This window comes from Cricetulus griseus, chromosome 2 (assembly GCF_003668045.3).
Source record: "Cricetulus griseus strain 17A/GY chromosome 2, alternate assembly CriGri-PICRH-1.0, whole genome shotgun sequence".
NCBI classification, from domain to species: Eukaryota; Metazoa; Chordata; class Mammalia; order Rodentia; family Cricetidae; genus Cricetulus; species Cricetulus griseus.
The window spans coordinates 130068101-130086306 of record NC_048595.1 but is presented as its reverse complement, the minus strand read 5'-3'; the positions used below and the strand labels follow the sequence as shown (position 1 = coordinate 130086306).

The 18206-nt window shown below is 39.7% G+C and overlaps 1 long non-coding RNA gene across 2 annotated transcripts in view; it reads right to left on the bottom strand.

The window, feature by feature from the left end:
- LOC103161025 overlaps window positions 1-18206 on the bottom strand; it is an 80433-nt gene that overhangs the window by 19789 nt on the left and 42438 nt on the right. The window contains exons 2-4 of one of the 2 annotated variants that reach the window (XR_003482937.2): window positions 13681-13829; window positions 11389-11536; window positions 9407-9516 (exon numbers count right to left, since the gene is read on the bottom strand). This is a non-coding gene — a long non-coding RNA (uncharacterized LOC103161025). The remainder of the gene's footprint in view (window positions 1-9406; window positions 9517-11388; window positions 11537-13680; window positions 13830-18206) is intronic. The other variant, XR_003482938.2, reaches the window with a different exon arrangement.

Here is an 18206-nt window from a genome sequence, read left to right as displayed (position 1 = left end):
CTTTTAGGTAATTTCAAAATCTTTTAGGACATTTCAAAATGTCACCTTGTATATTCATAATATGACTCAAAACTAGTACCTTGATAATCATGTATTAATTCATGCTAAACTGAGCATTGAACAATTGTTCTATCCAATACTAAGTATAAATTAAAGAAAAATAAACACATATATTTCTACATAAGAACTGCTTATGAATAAATTTAAACTTTATCAATACTACCAGAAATGCATGTTCACTGTAATTTATTTGTAATAATGAAAATTAGTACTGCTTAACCATTTATCCATAAGGAAACACCCCTGCAACCAAAATGCAGTAATGCAGTCATGGGAAGAGAGATAAATGTCTGGTAGTATTTCTCATACCATGATCCAATGACTGACTGCACAGAATCAGCAGGGTTTTAAAGTCCTCAACTCTCCAATCAAAAGACACAGACTAGCTGAACGGATTACAAAACAAAATCCATCTATCTGTTATCTACAAAAAACTCAGTTAGCTTTTAAGATTGGTGCCACCCTCAAGTGAAAGGATGGAAAAAGTTATCCCAGCAGACACAATCAAGAAGTAAGTAGGCATTGCCAGCTGAAAATCTGGCAAAATAGACTTCAAACAAAAACTAATCAGAAGGGACAAAGAAAGGTATAGATGAAAGTTTCTGTCCTGCCTGGTCCCACAGCACCCTCAGCCCAAAATAAACACACAGACACTATATTAATTATAAAACTGTTGGCCAAAGGCTAGGTCTTCTTACTGGCTAGCTCTCTTTTTTTATTGATTTTTTTCCTGTTTTATTTAAATTAGAAACAAGCTTGTCTTACATGTCAATCCCAGTTCCCTCTCCCTCCCCTCCTCCTCTGCCCCCCCCACCAACCCCCATCTCATCACCTTTCTGCTCCCCAGGGAGGGTGAGGTTCCATGGGGGATCTTTAAAGTCTATCATATCATTTGGAGCAGGGCCTAGGCCTTCCCCCATGTGCCTGGGCTGAAAGAGTATCCCTCTATGTGGAATGGACTCCCAAGGTCCAATCAAATACTAGGGATAAATAATGATCCACTGCCAGAAGCCCCATAGATTGCCCAGGCCTCCTACCTGACACCCATGATCAGGTGGTCTGGGTCAGTCCTATGCTGGTTTCCCTGCTATCAGTCTGGGGTCCATGAGCTCCCCCTTGTTCAGGTCAGCTGTTTCTGTGGGTTTCTCCAGCCTGGTCTTGACGCCTTTGTTCATCATTCCACCCTCTCTAAAACTGGATTCTAGGAGTTTAGCTGTGGGTGTCTGCTTCTGCTTCCATCAGCTACAGGATGAAGGCTCTAGAATGGCATGTTAGGTAGTCATCAATCTCAATATTGGAGAAGGGAATTTAAGGTAGCCTCTAGACTATTGCTTAGATTGTTAGTTGGCATCATCCTTGTAGATCTCGGGACATATCCCTAGTGCCAGATTTCTCTTTAAACCTATAATGGCTTCCTCTGCTATGGTGGCTCTTTTCTTGCTCTCCTCTCTTCTTCCTGAATCAATCTTCCTGCAGCCTCGTGTACTCCTCTCCAGTCCTCTTCTCTCCTTCTCTTTCTCCTAATTCCCTCTTCCCTTCCCCAATGCTCCCAATTTGCTCAGGAGATCTTGTCCCTTTCCCCTTCTCCAGGGGAGCATGTATATCTCTCTAAGGGTCCTCCTTGTTTCCTAGCTTCTCTGTCAGTGTGGATACCATCTTGCTCCTGTCAGAATAGCTAAAATAAAAACACCAAGGACAGTTTATGCTGGAGAGGATGTGGAGAATGGGAAGCACCTCTCCCCTGCTGGTGGGAGTGCAAACTCATACTGGCTAGCTCTCTCTTAATTATTAACCTATAACTACTAATCTGTGTATTTCCACATGGCCTTATCTTACCAGAGACCACGTGGCACGTCCTATCTTCCTTCATGGCCAATGGCCAATCAGTGTTTTATTCACCAACCAATAAGAGAAAGATATATACAGAAGGATGTCCACAATCAGAAAGAGAGTTCCTTCTAGTCAAGGGATCAGTTAATCAGGAAAATATTATAATAGTAAACATTCACCAAACTCAGGGGCATCCAAATTTCATAAAAAGCATACTGATAGAATTAAAAACATGAATTAAAACAAACTCAATAAACTGTAGGTGTTATCAATATCCCAGTATACCAATAGATAAGCCATCCAGAAAAACAGAGAGAGAGAGAGACTCAATGAAATGACATCTAACTTTGAGTGGACCTAACAGATATCTACATAATGTCCCACACAAATTCCAACAAATATGCATTCTACTCAGCAGCATATGCAATCAACTCTAAATAGACTGCATGCTTGGAAACAAGGCAAATCTTAATAAATGCACAAATTATTAAATAATCCCATGTATCCTATTCAACCATTATTCAATAAAACAAAATCAAGAGCAAACAAAATTCTGATAAGCATATAAACTCATAGAGATTAAATACCTCCTTACTGAATTGACTGGCTCAAAACAGAAATCAGGAAAGAAATGAAAATATTCTAAACTAAATGAAAATAAAAACCCAACATAATAAAACCTCTGGAACATATCAGTAGCAGTTTTAAGAGGAAATTTATATCCCTAAGTGCTAACAATAATTAAGTTAATCCATGTAATGATAGAGCTTGCAGATATAATCAGAGATTAGTAAGAACTCTAGAGAATTTGTCTCTTGACAAAAATTGAATATGATAAAGTCAAAATCAAATAATACTAATAATTTTTTAATAAATGCACTGTGGGTTCTAGTAGGCTTTAAACTGCCCCTGTCAGATCTCATGTGATTGTCACTTGTTAACAGATTACTGTGCTCTTCATCTACATTGTATCAGCAAGAAAGCCACACTGCCAAGGAACTGTTCATAGCTAATAACTGTATGAAGCCAATATAGTGAAAGGGTTCATTTCTGCAAGATCCAACATTGCTAGGCCATTGAGGCACAAGGATTGGCCATAAATGTTACCAAAGCATTGTAAGAGTTGTATTGTAATCTAAGAATCTTTATATGCAAACTCACTTCCTTCTCTCCTTTATAAGAACCACACCTTTATTCTATCTGCACTGATTCTTCAATTTTGCACACAAGTGTTCTCTCACCACATTGTGCAATAAATCTCTTGCACCTCTAATTTCATCTTGTTCTCTGCTTCTTACAGGATCCAAATTAACATCTTAAATGGGTCAAAGCATGAATTTTTAGCAAATACATTACCTAGTTTGACATGAAAATATATATTAGAACATTTTTCCTACTTTTAGCATATATATATAAACCAACCAGAAAATGTCTTCCCTGTCACTATCCATTATCTCTTCTCTGATGACTTCTCTAAAAACCACCATTTGACCTCCTAGCTTTGGGAAATTACCGGAGCTATCAAGAGACCAGCACATCCAACCATACTGTCATTCCTTTCTTCTTTCATTATTTCATTCAAAATGCACCAGGCACCACCCTGTGGACATTAATTTTTGAGGTCCTGAGTATGTAGTGTAGACAAGATTTCTGCTCTGATGTAGATTAACATCTGGAAGTTTAAAAATGTATTTTAAAAAATAAAGTATTTTAAAAGTAAACATGTGGCTAAAACACACCTCAAATGCCTTATGGAAAGAAAGCATGACACCACAAGAGAGCATGACAAGAAAGGACAACTGAACAAAGAAAGCCTTCTGACAGGTTGATATTTAAACTGAGACTAAAGAAAAAGAATGCACCAATGATTCAGGAACAGGGACAGAAGGGCAGGTATGGACTAAGGAAGAGCTTTGAGATGGAAGCATCATGTGTGCAAAATGTCAATTATAAACTATGCATGGAGAGAGAGGAGAGGATCAGATCATTTGGTGCCCTGGTGACACTTAGGTTAGTAAGATGTTAAGAAGTCATTGTAGAGGGCCGGAGAGATGGCTCGGTGGTTAACAGCACTGGCTGCTCTTCCAGAGGACCCAGGTTCAGTTCCCAGCACCCACATGGCAGCTCACAACTGTCTATAACTCCAGTTCCAGGGGATTCAACACCCTCACACAGACAGGTCTGTTGTCAAAACACCAATGTACACACACAAAGAAAAATATTTTTTAAAAAAGAAGTTATTATAGGTACTCAGCAGAGCATAAGAAGGGGAAATGAGATGAGGGAGTCTGGGAAAAATGTGATCCAATTAGAGTTTTAAAATGTGGTCATACCTAAACTAATACCAAGAACATAAGTACATACATCAGGTTTTTATCACTCTGACAAAATACAGGAGAAAAACAACTTAAGGAGGGAAAGGCTTACTAGGCTCTTATTTTCAGTCCATGGTTGACTAGCTCCATTACTCTGGGCCTGAGGCAAGGTAAGATATGATAGAGATAGTATATTGTAAGGGAGGCTGCGCACGGCTCCTAGAAAAAGAGAAAGGGAAGACCAGGGACAAAGTATACCCTTCAAATGCATGCTCCCTATAGTCCATCTGGCTGTAAATTCATCAGTGGATCAATTCATTGATGATGTTAAGACATTCCTAATCAAATAACTCCTCAAAGCCCATCATATGACAATCAAGTTGTGAACACAAGAATTTTGAAGGGGACATTTTAGGTTTAAACTTAACATTCTACCCATTTGCCAAAATGTCACAGCCACCTCATAATGCACAATGCATTTATGTCATCTCCACATCTGTAGTTTCAACAGTTGCAGCACTTGACAAAATCCAAGTGCAATGCTTTTGCTGAGCCACAAGCAAAACTTTAAGCTGGGAGGCCCTATAAAACACATTTTTTAAAAAAGCAATTTAATTGTCCCAATACAGAATTCCATAAAATAAATATTCATATTGTAATAGAAAATAGGAAAACAGAAAAGTACAATGAGCCCAAAGCAAGACAAAAATTTAGCAGAGCAAACACTAAATCATGTAACTCCATGTCCAGTATCTGAGTACCATGGATACAACATGGGAAAGGAAATCTTGGGCAGCCTTGTCCCTAGGGTCTTTCTCGCTGCAAACTACATGGTATCCCTCTCTAAGAGGGTCATTTCTGAGGGCTACTGGAGGTCTTCAATTTCAGGAGTTCCACATTCCTGGTACTTTTATCTCCCTGTGTAACACAAAAAATAAAATACCCAGAGACAGATATTAGGGTTCAAGCTTCAAGTTGATGATCAGAAAAGCAAAGCAGCCGGCCACTAGCTCTCACCTCTACCTCAGACTGAAAGGCAATCCTGGCTCCACCAAACCTCAGACTGCAATCCAGACTGCTATACTCTCTTGAACGTGCCTTAAAACTCTAATCAATGCCTGGAGAATGAATCCCAGCTCTGACACCCTGTTCCTGTCTTAAATACCTCTCATGAGTCCTGAGAATAAAGGCATGTGATCCCAAGTGCTGATATCATCTTTGTGTGAGCTGTTTCTCTTTAGGACTCAAATCAATTTCCAGTACCTCAGTGTGGCTTTGAACTAACAGAGATCCATCTGCCTCTTAATCCTGAGTCCTGGGATTAAAAGTGTGTACTGCCACTGCCTGATCTCTATAGCTTGAGGTTGACTTTGCTTTCTGAATCCTCAGGCAGGCTTTAATAAATCACAAATAATACATTAGCACATGCCTGGTAATATATTGTTACCATCTGTCACTTTATCTTCACAGATCTATGAACCGCCCTCTTGAGGGCCACCTGCAACGAACCTGACCCTACAATTCATTGCCTGGCTTCCCAGATGTTCCTTTGAAATCTCAGGGGCAGCTTCTATGACTCATACATTGAATTCTGCCAAGCCAGCATCATAAATATAACACCAAAATCTTCCACCAATTGAAAACCAGTCAGTCCCACTTGGACCATAGCTGAAGAATGACCTCTTGTGTCTGGGTGGCTAAACTAGGGAAGCAATTCCCAATGTACCCCTGGACAGCCTCCAATACATGGACCTTTAGAAGATACAAACCACAACACAGGTAAATGACAAAGAGGTCAAGCCAGAGTAGCAAACCAAGAAATTATACAGTGAGAAAGTACATATGCTTCAAAAAGTCACTATATGTGGTATCCCAAGAGACTGTTACTTGGATACTGGGATGTTGAGAGATAGCAACAGTGAGTGGTGATTTTAGAGTACAGTAACATGAGGGAGAACCTTTCTTGGGCAGCATACAGCTAAGAAAGCAAGCCTTTCTCTTTCCGTCAGCTCCTTCAAACTCTAACATGCAGAGAGATACAGTGTAAGAGCTTACAAGAAGCAAGAGAGATGATTCAAATAAGTGATGTAATAATAATAATGATAATGATATAAAAATGATGAAGACACCTGGGACTTACCAGAAACAGAGGCTCACCAGCTCTTCTACAGCCCTCAAACAGAAATGTATGAGATAGAACCTGATAATTTTTATTTTAATAACCCCCTTCTCCCATGTGATTTTGAAACTTGGGAAATTGTGAGAATTGCCAGTGTACATTTTGGGAAATTTAAAACTGCCTTAGGTGATTTTAATAGCTATAAGTAACTTAAGAACTAGAGGATCTGTCTGGGGCATCAGTGAAGAATAAAGAAGGTAAATCAGATTGTCATTTATGTCATTGCTTTAAGAAAATAAAACCTTTCATAATTTATCCAATGTTGATAAACAGGTACAATGAAAATAATTTTAAGATTCTACGTTTGTAAATGTCCATTATTTCAACAAGTTAGAATCATACCTTAATCTTTATATCCAATAGTAAATATGAACACTGGCATTTTGTTGACAAATTACTAAAATACTTGCCCCTCAATATCTTGTACCCAAACAGTATGGTATTCCAAGATATGGAAATGGGGGTTACTTTTACAACTGAGCCAAGAGCCACATATCAATGCAATGTTACAGCAGATTCCTCTGGAGTAATGCAAACAATTTTATCAAGAAGATCTACAGGTTGATTCAAATAGTGTGCTGTTGTTTGCTTATGTATAACTCAGGCTATTTCTTTACTTCTACATTTATTGTTTTAATTTCAGAGACTTGCATTATTCAGTATTGTCTGGGTACTTCCAGGTAATACTTTTTGTAAATTTGTTTCTAGAGTTGTTAACTAAGTGAATTTTTTGTATTTGTCAAAATACTTTGTATACACTAGTTCATAACAGGTTATGCATGAGTCATGAAATGTATGCATTATTGTAGGATATTAAGAATTGAACCTAAGTTCTTACACATGTCAAGCAATTACTCAACCACTAGCATAGTGTTTTGAATACCAAACCTCTAATATTTTCAAAAGAAAAATGGGTTTCTTAGCAATCATAAACATTACTTTAATATGAAAAAGGAGGTTCTTTACAATTGCTCCTGGTATACCTGCCCTGAATATTCTTTTAGGATTTGGGGAGAAGCCGTCATCACTTTTTAATGCAATTTCAAATTTGTTTTAAAAAAGAACTTCAGCCCAGGCAGTTTCCAGGAATATAATATTCTTTTTTATTATCTTATATTTTATTATTTTTTAAATTAGTAACAAGCTTGCTTCACATGTCAATCCCATCTACCTCTCCCTCCCCTCTTCCCCTGCCCCACACCAACCCTCCCAAGCGCCCCCCACCCTCCCTCTGCTCCCCAGGGAGGTTGAGGCCCTCCATGGGGGGATCTCCAAAGTCTGTCATATCATCCCAGGCAGGGCCTAGGCCCTTCCCCATGTGTCCAGACTGAGAAGCCATCCCTCCATGTGGAATGGGCTCCCAAAGTCCATTTGTGTGCCAGGGATAAATACTACTCTACTACCCAACGCCCCATAGATTGCCAAGGCCTCCTCACTGACACCCACATTCAGGGGGTCTGGATCAGTTCCATGCTGGCCTCTTGGCCATCAGTCTGGGTTCCCTGAGCTCCCCCTTGTTCAGATCAGCGTTTCTTTGTGTTTCACCAGCCCAGTCTTGACCCCATTGCTCATCACTCCTCCCTCTCTGCAACTGGTTCCAGGAGTTAAGTTCAGTATTTAGCTGTGACTGTCTGCCTCTGCTTCCATCAACCACTGGATGAAGGCTCTAGAATGGCATATAAGGTAGTCATCAATTTCATTATCAAGGAAGGGTATTTAAGGTAGCCTCTCCACTATTGCTTAGATTGCCAGTTGGTATCATCCTTGTAGATCTCTGGAAATCTCCCTAGTGCCAAATTTCTCTTTAAACCTATAATGACTCACTTATTATGATATCTCTTATCTTGCTCTCCTCTATTCTTCCCCTGACTCAACCTTCCTGCTCCCCCCATGTCCTTCTCCCCCCTCCACTTATCCTGCTCTCTTTCTCCCAGCTCCCTCTCCCCTCCCCCCAATTTGCTCAGGAGATCCTATAACATTCTCCTTCTCTGGGGTACCATGCATGTCTCTCTTAAGGTCTTCCCTGTTTCCCAGACTCTCTGGTGGTGGGATTGTAGGCTGGCAATCCCCCTACACCAATGACAGTTTATGCTGGAGAGGATGTAGAGAAAGGGGAACACTCCTCCACTGCTGGTGGGAGTGCCAACTTGTACACCCACTTTGGAAATCAGTATGGAGATTCCTCAGGAAATTGGGAATCAGTCTACCACAAGATTCAACAGTTCCACTCCTAGGCATATACTCAAAAGAAGCAAATTCATACAATAAGGACATCTGCTCAACTATGTTCCTAGCAGCTTTATTTATGATATCCAGAACCTGGAAGCAACCTAGATGCCCCACAACCAAAGAGTGGATAGAGAAAATGAGACACATTTACACAATGGAGTACTACTCATCGGAAAAAAAACAATGGAATCTTGACATTTGCAGGCAAATGGATGACACTAGAAGAAACCATCTGAGTGAGGTAACCCAGACCCAGTCACACACACACACACACACACACACAAAAAAAAAAAAAAAAAAAAAAAAAAAAAAAAAAAAAAAAAAAAAAAACATGGTATGTCACTCATATATGGATTTTAGACATTGAGCAATATAATATTCTTATATCGATGAAAACATTCCTTGCTGAGCACATGCTCTATCTGTACAGTCTCACAGATGAGATGGCTGAACCATCTATGATGGTATCCCTTTTCTTGATCTCCTCCATTCCTCCCCTGACTAGATCTTCCTGCACCCTCATATCCTCCTTTCCTTTCCCCTTCTCCCCTTCTCTTTCTTCTAATTACCTCTCCCCTCCCCCCATGATCCCAAATAGCTTAGGAGATCTTGTCCCTTTCCCCTTCTCCAAGGGGATTATGTATGTCTCTCTTAGGGTTCTCCTTGTTTCCTAGCTTCTCTGTCGGTGTAGATTGTAGGCTGGCAAACCCCTGCTCCATGTCTAAAATCCATATATGAGTGAATACATACCATTTTTGTCTTTTTGCGACTGGGTTACCTCATTTGAACTTACTTTTTGCACAGATGCACTGCTCCTCGCTGGAAGCTGCCTTCTTCAGTCCTCTTCAGTGGGTCTGACATTTGCTCCCACCTGCATGGTGCAACAGTGACATCCAGTGGTTCCTACATTCAAGTGCATTTTCAAGGGGGAAACAAAGTACTTACAAAAGTAATGTTTCTAGTCCCCAGCATTCCCAAAGTTCCTCTCTACCAGCACTTTCATAATTGTATGAAAAGAATAGAGTGGAAAAAAGAATTCGCTCATCACAAACAATCCAAGTCTCACCCTGTTTCTTTATGATATATACTTCTATGAAGTTTTTAAATTTAAATAAGCACATAAACTTAACCTGGAAGCAAAATCATTTGCAGCAAGAAGTTATTGAATTAACCATTCAGTAGAAACATTTTGATTTTCTAAATGTTTCTTTTTTGAAATATCTTTTATTTGTGTGTGTAGTGTGTGTGTGTGTGTGCGTGCGTGTGGGGGGGTGTGGGTGTGGGTGTGTTTGTGTGTTTGTGTTTGTGTGTGTGCCTGGATGTGAATGTATGTGTGTGGGGGGGTGCCCTGTTGGCCAGAAAAGGGTGTTGACTTTCCAGGAGCTAGAGATATGTCAGTTGAGAGTTGTCAGGCGTTGGTACTCGAAACCAAACCCCAGCTCCTCTGCAAGTGCAGAAAGTGCTCATAATTGCTGACCCATCTCTCCGGGCCACATAAATCATTTGTTAATAACTCATTGTTACAAATTTAAGCATACAAATATGTGATCCATTATTTATTGTTTTCTTTTTCAACTTAAGCCTCCACTATACATGTATATGTTTCCAAACCTTATATTCCACACAGTAGTACCATGTTTGTCTTTTAAATGAAGAAGGAAAAACACTTAGTGGAGGTTCATTGGCAATAAAAAGTACAGTTTACTGGGGTCCCCTGACACTAACCCCAAGGCACAGCTGGCATTCTAGAAGCACCTTTCCCTGTTTCTTATAGCATGCATATTTTAACTATAAACATTTGCCTCAGGAAAAAAATTCACTGCATGGTGCCTCTTCCTACTCAACAAGCTAAAGTTCAAACCATAGGACACAATTTTGTATTGGCCCTCAGCCAAACCATGGTTGTGCATATGATGCTGTGCAGGGCTCTCTCAGTGCCAGATGAAAGTGGAAGGAAACCAGAAGAGTGTTTTCCCAGGCAAGAGTGTCTCATCTCAACCACGTGAACATGTAACACAACCATTGTGGTGTCTTCCCAACATTAATGAAATCAAGATCTTACAGAATATCCAATACGGAGCCCCACCCAGTCTGGGTCGTGGAAGTACACAAAAGCAAAGACTACAAAAACACTAATGACCATCTTGAATTACTTCATTGTAAGCCAAGGTCAGCTGTGTCTGCTCCCTGCTCTTCAGAAATCACCTTTCCTTGTATAAAACTTGGCCCATGCCCCAATCCCACATTCCTAAGGACATGAACTGATCCTTACTTTCCCTAATTCCTACCACGGATGACCTCGTGGGACTGACATTTATTATCTACTGCCATCGCATCCAGCTTCTGCAGAGTCTCTCTGCTCTGTTCCTCTTCACTCTCCTAGCGGCACAAAAAAAACGAGCTACATAAAGTCAGGGCTCTCTCCAACAGTCCTTCCCCTTGATCAAAAGCAAGCACTTAGTGCATTGTAGTCACATACTCTCACTGTCATTCAGAGGGGCTCAGCCACCTTCCTTTATTCTCCCTCCCATATCACCTCCATGCTTTCTCACTTAAATGGCTCCTTAAAGTGATTTATTGAAACAAGGGACAATTCTTCAAATGGGGAATTCTATCAACAGAATATTCTCAGTGTTATATACCTCTGATGTAGCTCAAACACACCTAGAACATATTTCAAGACATGTTGCTATGAAAAATATGTACAATTTATAATTGTCAACTAAAACACCACATTTACACAGAGTGAGCTGCCTGTCAGAAATTAAACGTTACCTCTTCAGTGGCAGGAGATGCTCTGTGTCATGAGAGAGTCTCTACAGCAGCACTTTTAGTCCCCATCTCTGCATGGTCACAGAGGTTGCAGTACATGCTGGAGCAGACAGCATGGGAGCCAACCGCAGAAAGTGCACTAACCTGCTCTCTGAATTTCAATATAAATTTTGGTTAATTTTTCATCTCAGTAAAAATAAGACACAAATTTAAATAATATATAGATAAATGATAAAACTTCACTTGTTGAAGCTGCCAGCTAAATATGAATATTCTGAAACACACAAACACTATCTCCATTTTGTGTGCCATTCTTACCACAAACATGACATATACAACACGCTTTTCAATTTGCTGGGCATTATTAGCATTTTATCTATCAGAAGACTACACCCTGACACTTTTTTTGGAATGTGCTTCATTCTAGCCTGTTTATATATGTATGTGTCATTGCACTTCACTCATAGTCACCCATTACCCCCCCCCCCGTCCAACCTCCAAAGACACTACCCAAAGACAGTCCTGTCTTTTCAAGTTGTATAAATATAATTCAATGTCAAAATTGCAGTGACAGAAGTGTAATAACATCTAGTTTTCTTTTTATTTAAATTCTTTAATTACTACTCATATTTACATATCCATCTCCCCCTTCCCTCGCCCTCCCATCCTCCCCACCAACCCCCACAAACCACCCCCCAACTCCTCCCCAGGGATAGTGAGGCCTCCCACCAGGGACATTCAAAGTCTGTCATATTGTTTGGGGGAGGGTCTAGGCCCTCCTTGCTATATCTGGGCTACAATAGTATCCCATCTAGTTTTCTTGAATTTTCTCTTTACTTTCTTTGGGAAATGACTTGAGTGGTTCTTAGCTAAATCCTTTATTTTATGTATGTCAATCCTTTTGTGTTCCATAATAAATTATTCCTTGAGTAAAAAAATATTATTACATGTCATATATATATGTATATTCAAACCTGTAATATCTTTCTTCTCTCCATTCCCCTCTCTTTAGACTCTTCCTCCCCCCACAGCCTCCGTCTACTTTCATGTCTTATAGTCACATACGTATTTTGTGTACAGTTACGTGTGTGTGTGTGTGTGTGTGTGTGTGTGTGTGTGTGTGTGTGTGTAAACATGCTTTTGTGCATGTATTTGTAAGCAGAAAAACCCAAAGGTATACCCACAATTTTATGCTGATTATCTCAGGGTAGTGGGTATTTCAATGTTATTTTTGTTACCTATATTTAAACTTTTCTATGACATTTATTCTGAAAATGCAATACAATTATGACTAAGACATTGAATCTCTCACTCTTGCCACCACATGGCAGATGGGGGGATCAGTCCTGCTCTCTCACTCCCCTGGCCTGCTTGCCTATACCTCTACCAACAGGGTGAGCTTTACTGGGCTGCTCAGGTGAGGTGCAGGGCCTGCTCTCCTTAGTGCTGCTGCTGCGGCTGCTGGGGGCAGTGCCAGTGCTCTCACTCTCATGACCTCAGGCCAAGCTCTCCCATCCCCAGGATCATCTGTGACTCACACAATGGGGTCAGCTCTACTATGCTGCCCTGGCTACCTACAGGGTCTACACTCCCAATTGGTGCAGCTATTTGGGGGGGGGTAGGATTGGCTTTCCCAACCCTGGCACCAGCTTTTTCTGATTTAATATTTTATTAATTCTTTGCTAATTTAATACAATTTCTTTTGATTGTATTTACTCTTATCCTAACTCCTTCCAGATTCATCATCACCCTTCTCACCTCCCTTCCCATCCAACTTAAGAGTTTTCCTCTTTTTAAAAACCTATGGACTCCCCTGTGTTACCTAACTGTTCTTAGGAGTGGGACCTGCTCTGGGTGTGGTCAACTTACATAGGGTCACACCATTAAAGAATACTAACTCTCCTCTCCCAGCAGCTATTGCTAATAGCTCCTTGGCTACTTGTAGGATTATGTGTATGTATCCTCCCCACCTTCTATGATGGAATTTTGCCTGCCTTGTGCTTATTCAGGTCTTTCACATTCTGTCACAATTTCTGTAAGTTCATTTGTGCAACTGCACTACTGTGCCCAGAAAACACCATTTCCTTGAAGTTATCTACCACCTCTGGCTCTTACAGCCTTATGCTCTCTTTTCTGTCAAGATCCTGGATCCATAGGGAAGGTTTATGATATAGATGTCCTATGGTTACTCCCAGAACATTCATGCAGGTGATGCACAAATGAGTATGTCTTGTCAGACCAGTTCTTGTTATAGATTGCAGGGTACATACATAGCTGGGTAAGATTGACAATTACTTTTTTCCTCTGGTAGCATTAACAGTGTCTTCCATCACTCAGAAAGCTGTCATAGAGATGAAGCTTCCAGGTGAGTACAGTCTTGAGTTCTCCATATTCTATGACTCAAGTGTGAGATGTCTTCAGCAATAGAGTCTTACTGTAAAGTTCTAGAAGGTAACCAAGAATAATAGTAATAGTATTACCTCATTGACCACCAACTCAAAAAGGACTAAATTATTCCTGGTAATGAGTTTCTTATTTGCTAGCATATGATAGCTACTTGGGTAATGAGGACCTCTGAGTTCCAGCCTTGGTGTCCCTCAGGGTCCAGGCAGGACACTTACAGCAAGCAGGTAGGGTTGGCTAAGGGGATGCAAGGGTGAATGAAACAAATCAGCTCACACACATATTCTTCTCATGGCTCTTTATTTTTCAAAAAAAAGTTGCTCCCCTATCCCACAAGGTTTCCAGTTTATATACCCACACAGACACAATTAGCAATTCTCTGGTAACAGCAAGGATACCAGGCATACACATCTAAGGGCCAGGAAAGCAGATAAGATCTGACAAAAGCGGGCACCTTAAGTCTCCAGAGGGGATGTGACTCATGACACAACCAACCATAGCTTAAGAGGCAGGGAACATTAATGGAGTAAGGGACTGTGATTGCTAAAACAGGAGAAAGGGAGTTAGTATGTAAAACTACATGTGTGTGGACAATTAAGCTGGAAATTTGTAATTGATAAATGTAGAAAAAGAAGGTGACGAGATGCTGTAGCTTTGTGCTTTCTGGCTTTTGCTTTCATGGGTGGCTGGGAACACACCGTCAAAGTACTATGGCAACCGGTCTAATCTGCAGAAGGAAAGCTGGTGGCATTTGATTTGCATTAGCATTTTTGCCAAATGTTAGCTGGTTAAAGGGGAAAGCTAAGGCTATGTAGTGTAAGATCTGGAGGCTCCTGCTTCCAGCCTCAGGATAAACAGCAGGCGCTTTTACCACTGATACCCCAGTGAGAAGGAATTTCCTTTCTCTGGGCCTTTTGGAGAATTCAAGGCACTCAGTATATATTCTATACATAAAGATTATACAGCCAAATAAAAAGTCATCCTCCTGACTTCCACAGGTATATGTGTGCAATGGATGAAATATTTTCATGAGATAAACACACACAAGCAGTGGGAAACACCCAAAGCTATTCTTAGAGAAGAGATGAAGTGACTCATGAGATAAATAGCCTAAAAGAGAAACTGATTTCCACAGTCAGTGACTCCATGGCCACACCAGGTGGAGCTCCCTTATCACTCATGTGGTAGATCAGCCTGTTGAATATTAGTTATCCTGCTGTATTCCTCATGGCCCTTGACACTTGGAGTATCAAAAACAAATAGAGCCAACAAGACAGCTCAGCAGATAAAGACACCAAATGCCGCCAAGCTTGACAATATGCATTCAAATTTTGGGACACAAATGTTAGAGAGAATCAACTATCATGTTATCTTCTAAGCTTCACCCACATGCTTTGGCATTCACATACATATACATATAATACATTAATTCATTTAAAATTTAAAACATCATTCCATATCACTCTTTGGTGGACAGTCAGTCCATCATGGTTTTGATTTTTATTCCCTTAATAACTAATGTTAAACATCTTTTTATATCCTTATTTGTTATTCACACAATTTATTTAATGAAATGTATACAGGTTTCAAAACCTATTTTTGCTACCAGATGTCTATCATTTATATTGAACTGTAAGTTTTTATATCAGACAGGTATAGGGAGAAATCCTGTTTAGAGGTACTGATGACCACACCCACTTGGGCAAACTTCTATAAAGGATCAGAGGGTCCCCAGTTGAAAGTAAGAATAAATAATAAAGTTATTACTGGTTTGGTGGAAACTGGGGTGGACGTGACTATTATAACACAAAAGTCCTGGCCTCAGAGATGGCCCCTAAAAAGAGGCGAATGTTCAATTTTTAGGGATTGGAACTCTATCTAGAGTATGGTAGAGTGTTAGGTGGGTTATCTGCATAGGACCAGAAGGACAGAGAGGAAGGTTAAAGCCATATGTAGCAGATATCGCAATAAATCTCTGGGGTCCTGACCTTTTACAGCAATGGAATAACCAGATTAACATCCCTTCAGTATCAGTTGCAAATCATATACAACCTTTACATGGTAGACAAAATATAGTAAGGCACTATGGAAAACAGATACCAACCATCCAGACTGTAAATAAAGTACAAATGATAAACCTTCAGAGGAACCAAAAGCTCTCCTTTAAAATGGCTTACAGATGAACCTGTCTGGGTAGGATAATGGCCTATGACCCCTGAGAAGCTAGAAGCCTTAGAAAAGTTAGTTCAAGAACAGCTACATGCTGGACATATAGAAGAATCTACGAGCCCTTGGAATTCTCCTGTATTTGTTATCAAAAGGAAGTCTGGTAAATGGAGGATGCTGACAGACCTGAGAGCTATCAATAAAGTAATTCAGACTATGGGCTCTCTAAAGCCTGGAATGACTTTGCCTTCCTTGATTCCTAAAGGATGGCCTATCATAGTCATTGATCTAAAGGATTACTTCTTCACTAGACCGTTACAAGAAAAGGATAGGGAAAAATTTGCATTCTTGGTACATTCACAGCCAGTTAAGAGATTGCAGTAGAAGATTTTGCCACAGGGAATGTTAAATACTCCCACCTTGTGTCCCACTTTGTAAAAAACCTTTGGAGATAATTCATAAGAAACTTCCACAATCCATAATTTATCATTATATGGATGACATATTATTGTCAGATTCTAAGAAGGAAACATTAGAACAGATGTTTGAGACAGTGAAGGAAGTTCTACCTCGTTGGGGATTACAGATTGCCCCAGAAAAGATACAGAGAGGAGATTCTATTAATTATTTAGGTTAAAAGATAGACTTACAAAAAAATCAGGCTGCAAAAAGTACAAATTAGAAGAGATCGTTACCAAGCTCTTAATGACCTACAGAGATTGCTACAGGAAATTTCTCAACTACAGAAAAAATAATTGGAGTAGAACAACATGACTTAAAGCATTTAAAAATGGCCCTTAAAGGGGACAAGGACTTAAACAGTCCACAAATATTATCCGCTGAAGCGGAAAAAGAATTACAATGGGTGGAAAATAGAATACTGGACGCACATGTAGACCACATGGACCCTAATTTAGACTGCATTCTTGTTATTTTTACCATCCAGAGAATACCTTTAAGAGATTCTGATGCAGAAGGGATTATTTTATTAGAATGGATATTTCTACCACATAAACAGAATAAAAAGCTAAAGACGTACATAGAAAAGATTTCTGATTTGATTCTAAATGGCAAATTAAGACTTTGTCAACTGACTGGAAAAGACCCAGCAGAAATTATAGTACCTTTAACTAATGGGGAAATTTCCTCCTTTGGAAGGACAATAAATACTGGCAGATAGCTTTTTTGGGAACTATTAGCAACAATTATCCCAAAACTGACAGAATTAAATTCATAAAAAAGACAATCTGGATCCTTCCACGTATTGTAAGAAAATCACCTATTTCTGGAGTCCTTACCTTCTACACTGATGAGAACAAATTAGGTAAGGCAAGATATGAATCAGGAGAGATAAGTAAAGTAATTCAAAGTCCATATACTGCTGTACAGAAGGCAGAATTACACACAATTCTTGTACTTATGGATTTTACAGAGCCTCTCAATATAGTTACTGATTCTCAATATGCAGAGGGAGTCTTCTACACACTGAGACTGCTGAATTCATTCCTGATGATACAGAATTAACTTCACTGTTTATACAATAAGAAATAATCAGGAACAGGACTAATCCCATACTGCCAGGCCCACTATCACAAGACAGTGATGAGATTGATCATTTATTAATAAGAAGCATGCTAGAAGCCTCAGAATTTAATAAGAAACACCATGTAAATAGCAAAGTTTTAAAAAAAGGATTTTTCCATCAATTGGCAATAAACCAAGGAGAGATAGTGAGAAACTGTCCTACCTGTTTATTCTATAATCAAGTTCCATTGTCAGCAGACTGTAATCCTAAGGGCATTCAGAGAAATGAGGTTTGGCAGATGGATGTATTTCACTTTCCAGAATTTGGAAATTTAAAATATGTGCATCATACTATAGACACATTTTCAGGGTTTCAGTGGGCTACTACTCTTAGCTCTGAAAAGGCCAATTCTGTTATAACATGCCTGTTAGAGGTAATGGCCATTATGGGTATATCTGCACAAATAAAAACTGGCAGTGCTCCAGCATATGTCTCCACCAAATTAGAACAGTTTTTCAAATATTATAACATAAAGCATGTGACCGGTATACCACACAATCCCACAGGACAAGCAGTGGTAGAGAGATCTAATCGAACATTGAAAGAAATGCTCCATAAACAGGCAGGGGGAACAAAAACCCCTAACATAGGTTACATAATGCTTTATTAACACTAAACTTTCGTAATGCTAATGAGAAAGGACAAACAGTTGCAGAAAGACACTGGA